At 41.6% G+C, this 9,437-nt stretch overlaps 1 protein-coding gene across 1 annotated transcript in view; it reads right to left on the bottom strand.

Moving 5' to 3' along the window:
• LOC135528967 (uncharacterized) overlaps positions 1 to 9,437 on the bottom strand; it is a 50,480-nt gene that overhangs the window by 2,502 nt on the left and 38,541 nt on the right. The window lies entirely within an intron of this gene.

The following is a 9,437-nucleotide window of genomic DNA, read 5'->3' as shown; positions in this document are numbered from 1 at the left end:
GTCTGTCTGTGGGCTCTGTCTGTCTGTCTGTCTGCCTGTCTGTGTGCTCTGTCTGCCTGTCTGCCTGTCTCTCTGTCTGTCTGTATGTGGGCTCTGTCTGCCTGTCTGTCTGTCTGCCTGTCTGTATGTCTGTATGTGGGCTCTGTCTGCCTGTCTGTCTGTCTGCCTGTGGACTCTGTCTGTCTGTCTGTCTGCCTGTCTGTGGGCTCTGTCTGGCTGCCTGCCTGCCTGCCTGCCTGTCTGTCTGTCTGCCAGCCATCAGCTGTACGATGGCTTTGCGGTGTGATTGCGACTCTCTCCCTCCCTCCCTCCCTCTCTCTCTCTCTCTCTCTCTCTCTCTCTCTCTCTCTCCCTCCCTCTATCCCACCCCTCTCTCTCTCTCTCTCTCTCTCTCTCTCTCTCCCTCCCTCTCCCTCCCTCTCCCTCCCTCTCCCTCCCTCCCTCTCTCTCTCTCTCTCTCCCTCCCTCCATCCCTCCCTCCCCCTCTCTCTCTCTCTCTCTCTCTCTCTCTCTCCTGTTTGCCTGTGGACACTGGGCTCAGACACCGAGACAGAACAATGAGTCTGTTCATTGACAGCCGTAACCAGACAGAGAGGGAGAGAGAGAGAGGGCAGGAGGACCCAGTGGCCCTGCACCCAGAGACAGAGGCATTTTCTAAAGGGAAATATCATGAATAACCATGCATAAACAGCCTAACGAACAGAAACAGCAGCAACAAAACATTGAGATGGAAAATGTAACGCTTCGGTGGGTCTTTGCAAGAGTATTCACAACACGCTAAAGGTTGCTCCTCTCACTCTCACCAGTAGACAACAGTAAAAACAATAATCGTCTTGTGATTAAAGGAGTGATTCAAGTGTAAATATATGTGAACAGGGCCCTCTAGTGGCCACAGCAGGCAGCACGTGACGTTGTGCTCAACATGGGGACAAGCTGTGTTTTTTTAGTTGGAAAACATGGAGGGACACGAGACCGAGGGACAAGCGATGCTGGTCATTTTGTTCAGTTTAAATATCTGCATCTCTAGTCCTACGATAACCAATGACATGAATATGTCCCTTGACAAAAGGAAATCGATGCAAACCTGAGATCACCTCTGATGAAAGGGTTCCAGGTATATGCTTCCCAGGCCTAATCCTAACCAGTCATAGGCTTCCCAGGCCTAATCCTAACCAGTCATAGGCTTCCCAGGCCTAATCCTAACTAGTTATATGCTTCCCAGGCCTAATCCTAACCAGTCCTAGGCTTCCCAGGCCTAATCCTAACCAGTTATATGCTTCCCAGGCCTAATCCTAACCAGTTATATGCTTCCCAGGCCTAATCCTAACCAGTTATATGCTTCCCAGGCCTAATCCTAACCAGGTATATGCTTCCCAGGCCTAATCCTAACCAGGTATATGCTTCCCAGGCCTAATCCTAACCAGTCCTAGGCTTCCCAGGCCTAATCCTAACCAGTTATATGCTTCCCAGGCCTAATCCTAACCAGGTATATGCTTCCCAGGCCTAATCCTAACCAGGTATATGCTTCCCAGGCCTAATCCTAACCAGGTATATGCTTCCCAGGCCTAATCCTAACCAGTTATATGCTTCCCAGGCCTAATCCTAACCAGTCCTAGGCTTCCCAGGCCTAATCCTAACCAGTTATATGCTTCCCAGGCCTAATCCTAACCAGTTCTATGCTTCCCAGGCCTAATCCTAACCAGGTATATGCTTCCCAGGCCTAATCCTAACCAGGTATATGCTTCCCAGGCCTAATCCTAACCAGGTATATGCTTCCCAGGCCTAATCCTAACCAGGTATATGCTTCCCAGGCCTAATCCTAACAAGGTATATGCTTCCCAGGCCTAATCCTAACCAGTTCTATGCTTCCCAGGCCTAATCCTAACCAGTTCTATGCTTCCCAGGCCTAATCCTAACAAGGTATATGCTTCCCAGGCCTAATCCTAACAAGGTATATGCTTCCCAGGCCTAATCCTAACCAGTTCTATGCTTCCCAGGCCTAATCCTAACCGTGGTCCTGTGTGGCTCAGTCGGTAGAGCATGGCGCTTGCAACGCCAAGCGTCGTGGGTTCGATTCCCGCTAGGGCCACCCATATGTAAAAGTAGTGGCCCCAGCCGACTTGTAAGTCGCTTTGGACAAAAGCGTCTGCTAAATGGGATATATTATATTATATTATTTATATATTTTATATTTATTATATATTTATATTTAGGTATATGCTTCCCAGGCCTAATCCTAACCAGTTATATGCTTCCCAGGCCTAATCCTAACCAGGTATATGCTTCCCAGGCCTAATCCTAACCAGTTATATGCTTCCCAGGCCTAATCCTAACCAGGTATATGCTTCCCAGGCCTAATCCTAACCAGGTATATGCTTCCCAGGCCTAATCCTAACCAGTTATATGCTTCCCAGGCCTAATCCTAACCAGTTATATGCTTCCCAGGCCTAATCCTAACCAGTCATAGGCTTCCCAGGCCTAATCCTAACCAGTCCTAGGCTTCCCAGGCCTAATCCTAACCAGGTATATGCTTCCCAGGCCTAATCCTAACCAGTTATATGCTTCCCAAGCCTAATCCTAACCAGTTATATGCTTCCCAGGCCTAATCCTAACCAGTTATATGCTTCCCAGGCCTAATCCTAACCAGGTATATGCTTCCCAGGCCTAATCCTAACCAGGTATATGCTTCCCAGGCCTAATCCTAACCAGTCCTAGGCTTCCCAGGCCTAATCCTAACCAGTCCTAGGCTTCCCAGGCCTAATCCTAACCAGTTATATGCTTCCCAGGCCTAATCCTAACCAGGTATATGCTTCCCAGGCCTAATCCTAACCAGTCCTAGGCTTCCCAGGCCTAATCCTAACCAGTCCTAGGCTTCCCAGGCCTAATCCTAACCAGTCCTAGGCTTCCCAGGCCTAATCCTAACCAGTTATATGCTTCCCAGGCCTAATCCTAACCAGTTATATGCTTTCCAGGCCTAATCCTAACCAGTTATATTTTTTCCAGGCCTAATCATACCTATTACTTTTACAACAACAAATCTTTCTTTTTTTATAATACACATCAAATGTTAGCCTCCTCTTTCGCATGCTTTACAGTTCTGGTTTTAATCACAGTGAGCTTGAACCCAAACGACAATACAGAAATGTCCATTCAACCTACGCATCGCTCCCGGCAACGCGAGGCCATTACCTTCTAACAGTAATTTAGCTGTAAAGGACGATACCTTCACTGCAGCTTCAGGCCTTTCCTGTAAGACATTAATGGATACGCTGTGGCCTTTTGCAAGGTAATGGAGCGTGTAGGACAGAGGTGGAGCTGGTGTGTTAAACTACTTCATTGTCTTTATGGCTCATAGACTCATTAATGGGCTGTTAACGAACTGCAGTTCATTGTCTTTATGGCTCATAGACTCATTCATGGGCTGTTAACGAAGTGCAGTTCATTGTCTTTATGGCTCATAGACTCATTCATGGGCTGTTAACGAAGTGCAGTTCATTGTCTTTATGGCTCATAGACTCATTCATGGGCTGTTAACGAAGTGCAGTTCATTGTTTTTATGACTCATAGACTCATTCATGGGCTGTTAACGAAGTGCAGTTCATTGTCTTTATGACTCATAGACTCATTAATGGGCTGTTAACGAAGTGCAGTTCATTGTCTTTATGGCTCATTGATTCATTAATTGGCTGTTAATGTAGTTCAGGTAATTGTTTTTATAGCTCATAGACTCATTCATGGGCTGTTAATGTAGTTCAGTGACAACATATATACTAGTTAGTTTTTCGATTTCTGTGGCAGTTCTGTTTAAATAATCACTAGTATATTACTATAAACACTACTATATACCTATAATCCCTACTATATCACTATAATCCCTACTGTACCACTATAATCCCTACTGTACCACTATAATCCCTACTATATACCTATAATCCCTAATATATACCTATAATCCCTACGGTATCACTATAATCCCTACTGTACCACTATAATCCCCACTGTACCACTATAATCCCTACTGTAATCCCTACTGTATCACTATAATCCCTACTATATCACTATAATCCCTACTGTAATCCCTACTGTACCACTATAATCCCTACAATATCACTATAATCCCTACTGTAATCCCTACTGTAATCACTATACTCCCTACTATATCACTATAATCCCTACTATATCACTATAATCCCTACTGTACCACTATAATCCCTACTATAGCACTATAACCTTACTGTACCACTATAATCCCTACTATATACATATACTCCCTACTATAGCACTATAATCCCTACTATATCACTCTAAACCCTACTATAGCACTATAATCCCAACTATATCACTCTAATCCCTACTCTATTACTATAATCCCTACTATATCATTATAATCCCTATTTTAATCACAATAATCCCTACTGTAATCAATATAATCCTTACTGTAATCATTATACTCCCTACTGTAATCACTATAATCCCTACTGTAATCACTATAATCCCTACTATATCTCTATAATCCCTACTGTATCACTATAATCCCTACTGTAATCACTATAATCCCTATCGTGATCACTATAATCCCTATCGTGATCACGATAATTCCTATTGTAATCACTACAATCCCTATTGTAATCACTACAATCCTTAATGTAATCACTATAATCCCTACTGTAATCACTAGAATCCTAACTGCAATCACTATAATCCCTACTGTACCACTATAATCCCTACTATATCATTATAACCCTACTGTACCACTATAATCCCTACTATATACCTATAATCCCTACTATAGCACAATAATCTCTACTATATCACTCTAATCCCTACTTTATCACTATAATCCCTACTATATCATTATAATCCCTATTTTAATCACTATAATCCTACTGCAATCAATATAATCCTTGCTGTAATCATTATTCTCCCTACTGTAATCACTATAATCCCTACTGTAATCACTATAATCCCTACTATATCTCTATAATCCCTACTGTATCACTATAATCCCTACTGTAATCACTATAATCCCTATCGTGATCACTATAATCCCTATTGTAATCACGATAATTCCTATTGTAATCACTACAATCCCTATTGTAATCACTACAATCCTTAATGTAATCACTATAATCCCTACTGTAATCACTAGAATCCCTACTGCAATCACTATAATCCCTACTGTACCACTATAATCCCTACTATATCATTATAACCCTACTGTACCACTATAATCCCTACTATATACCTATAATCCCTACTATAGCACAATAATCTCTACTATATCACTCTAATCCCTACTTTATCACTATAATCCCTACTATATCATTATAATCCCTATTTTAATCACTATAATCCTACTGCAATCAATATAATCCTTGCTGTAATCATTATTCTCCCTACTGTAATCACTATAATCCCTACTGTAATCACTATAATCCCTACTATATTACTATAATCCCTACTGTATCACTAATATCCCTACTGTAATAACTATAATCGCTACTGTAATCACTATAATCCCTACTGTAATCACTATAATCCATATTGTAATCACTACAAACCTTAATGTAATCACTATAATCCCTACTGTAATCACCATAATCCCTACTGTAATCACTATAATCTCTACTGTATCACTCTAATCCCTACTGTAATTACTCTAATCCCTTCTGTAATCACTAATTCCTACTATATCACTATAATCCCTATTGTAATCACTATATCCCTACTTTAATCACTATAATCCTTACTGTAATTACTATACTCCCTACTATAATACTATACTCCCTACTGTAATCACTATAATCCCTACTGTAATCACTATAATCCCTACTGTAATCACCATAATCCCTACTGTATCACCATAATCCCTACTGTATCTCCATAATCCCTACTATATCACTATAATCCCTACTGTATCTCCATAATCCCTACTATATCACTAGAATCCCTACCGTATCACTATAATCCCTACTGTATCACTATAATCCCTACTATATCACCATAATCCCTACTATAGCACCATAATCCCTACTGCATCATTATAATCCCTACTATATCACTATAATCCCTACTGTACCACTATAATCCCTACTGTAATCACTATAAACCCTACTGTATCACTATACTCCCTACTGTATCACTATAATCCCTACTATATCACAATAATCCCTACTATATCACCATAATCCCTACTATAGCACCATAATCCCTACTATAGCACCATAATCCCTACTGCATCATTATAATCCCTACTATATCACTATAATCCCTACTGTACCACTATTATCCCTACTGTAATCACTATAATCCCTACTGTATCACTATAATCCCTACTATATCACAATAATCCCTACTATATCACCATAATCCCTACTATAGCACCATAATCCCTACTATATCACTATAATCCCTACTACATCACTATAATCCCTACTATATCACAATAATCCCTACAATATCACCATAATCCCTACTATAGCAGCATAATCCCTACTATATCACTATAATCCCTACTGCATCACTCTAATCCCTACTATAGCACCCTAATCCCTACTATAGCACCATAATCCCTACTATATCACCATAATCCCTACTATAGCACCCTAATCCCTACTATAGCACCATAATCCCTACTATATCACAATAATCCCTACTATATCACAATAATCCCTACTATAGCACCCTAATCCCTACTATAGCACCATAATCCCTACTATATCACCATAATCCCTACTATAGCACCATAATCCCTACTATAGCACCATAATCCCTACTATAGCACCATAATCCCTACTATATCACCATAATCCCTACTATAGCACCATAATCCCTACTATATCACTATAATCCCTACTACATCACTATAATCCCTACTATATCACAATAATCCCTACAATATCACCATAATCCCTACTATAGCAGCATAATCCCTACTATATCACTATAATCCCTACCTCATCACTCTAATCCCTACTATAGCACCCTAATCCCTACTATAGCACCATAATCCCTACTATATCACCATAATCCCTACTGTAGCACCCTAATCCCTACTATAGCACCATAATCCCTACTATATCACAATAATCCCTACTATATCACCATAATCCCTACTATAGCACCATAATCCCTACTATATCACCATAATCCCTACTGTATAAGTATTACTATACATTCACCAGCATAACCAACAATAGTAAACAGTTACTGCAGCAACCAATCGATTAACAGAGAGACACATTCCGTAATTTCCAGACATTCTGACCTTTTTGAAGAGATCTGCTCTCAGCCTGTTAGTCAGGTAGTCCTCCCTCCTCTTCTCTTCTTCCTGTTTCCTCCTCACCTCCGGCAGATTTTTATAGTTCCTGTCAATAAGGACTCGTCATAATCCCACACATACAGTATCCAGTATGGCAGAATATTCTGGTTTAATTCCCAGGGTCCTTCATAAGGGGGCCATCATCCCAGTAGGGTTGGGATCGATTTCCATTTTCAATTCAATCAATTCAGAAAGTAAACAGACTGGAATTTCAGTTCACATCCTTAAATTGACTGAACTGAATTATTATTTTGCCCAAAATCTGCATTCCAGACAGTGCTTGTATCTGATGGAATTAAGACTCATTCCATTAAACTAGACCAGCCCTGTAGAGATCTGGTCACCTACGAAGAAGACTCCATTAACCTAGACCAGCCCTGTGGAGACCTGGTCACCTATGAAAAAGACCCCATTAACCTAGACCAGCCCTGTAGAGACCTGGTCACCTACGAAGAAGACTCAATTAACCTAGACCAGTCCTATCGAGATCTGGTCACCTACGAAGAAGACTCCATTAACCTAGACCAGTCCTATCGAGACCTGGTCACCTACGAAGAAGACTTCATTAACCTAGACCAGCCCTATAGAGACCTGGTCACCGATGAAGAAGACTCCATTAACCTAGACCAGCCCTGTAGAGATCTGGTCACCTACGAAGAAGACTCCATTAACCTTGACCAGTCCTATCGAGACCTGGTCACCTACGAAGAAGACTCCATTAACCTCTTGAAACTCTGGGGGCGCAATTTCATTTTTGGATGAAAAACGTTCCCGTTTTAAACAAGATATTTTGTCACAAAAAGATGCTCGACTATGCATATAATTGCTACCGTTCGAAAGAAAACACTCTGACGTGTCCAGAAATACAAAGATCTTCTCTGTGCGTGCCCTATAACGTGAGCTTCAGGCAAAACCAAGATGAGATGGCATCCAGGAAATGACAAGGATTTTTGAGGCTCTGTTTTTCATGATCTCCTTATATGGCTGTGAACGCAAGAGGAATGAGTCAACCCTTTCTGTCGTTTCCCCAAGGTGTCTGCAGCATTGTGACATATTTGTAGGCAGATCATTGGAAGATTGACCATAACAGACCACATTTACCACGTGTCCGCCCGGTGTCCTGCGCCGAAATTGGTGCGCAAAAGTCACCTGCCAGTATTTTTCCATGCGATACAGAGAGTAAAGCAAGCTTCCACGAACTGCATGTCAATGAAGAGATATGTGAAAAAACACCTTGAGGACTGATTCCAAACAACGTTTGCCATGTTTCGGTCGATATTATGTAGTTAATCCGGAAAAAGTTTCACGTTGTAGGTGACTGCATTTTCGGTTCGTTTCGGTAGCCAGACGCAGTGTAGAAAACGGAACGATTTCTCCTACACACAGACGCTTTCAGGAAACACTGCGCATTTGGTATGTGACTGAGAGTCTCCTCATTGAAAACATCAGAAGCTCTTCAAAGGAAATTATTTTATTTATTTGGTTATCTGGTTTTTGTGAAAATGTTGCGTGCTACATGCTACACAAAATGCTATGCTAGCTTTGCATACTCTTACACAAATTAGTCAATTTCTATGGTTCAAAAGCATATTTTGAAAATCTGAGATGACAGTGTTGTTAAGAAAAGGCTAAGCTTGAGAGCAAACGCATTATTTAAATTTTATTTGCGATTTTCAGAAATCGTTAACGTTGCGTTATGCTAATGAGCCTGAGGCTTTAGTCACGATCCCGAATCCGGGATGGGGAGTTTCAAGAGGTTAACCTAGACCAGCCCTGTAGAGACCTGGTCACCTACGAAGAAGACTCCATTAACCTAGACCAGCCCTGTAGAGACCTGATCACCTATGAAGAAGACTCCATTAACCTAGACCAGCCCTGTAGAAACCTGGTCACCAACGAAGAAGACTCCATTAACCTAGACCAGCCCTGTAGAGACCTGGTCACCTACGAAGAAGACTCCATTAACCTAGACCAGCCCTGGTCACCTACGAAGAAGACTCCATTAACCTAGACCAGCCCTGGTCACCTACGAAGAAGACTCCATTAACCTAGACCAGCCCTATAGAGATCTGATCACCTATGAAGAAGACTCCATTAACCTAGACCAGCCCTGTAG

Source organism: Oncorhynchus masou, unplaced genomic scaffold, assembly GCF_036934945.1.
Source record: "Oncorhynchus masou masou isolate Uvic2021 unplaced genomic scaffold, UVic_Omas_1.1 unplaced_scaffold_1065, whole genome shotgun sequence".
Taxonomy (NCBI): Eukaryota; Metazoa; Chordata; class Actinopteri; order Salmoniformes; family Salmonidae; genus Oncorhynchus; species Oncorhynchus masou.
This window is presented reverse-complemented; position numbering and strand designations above follow the sequence as displayed.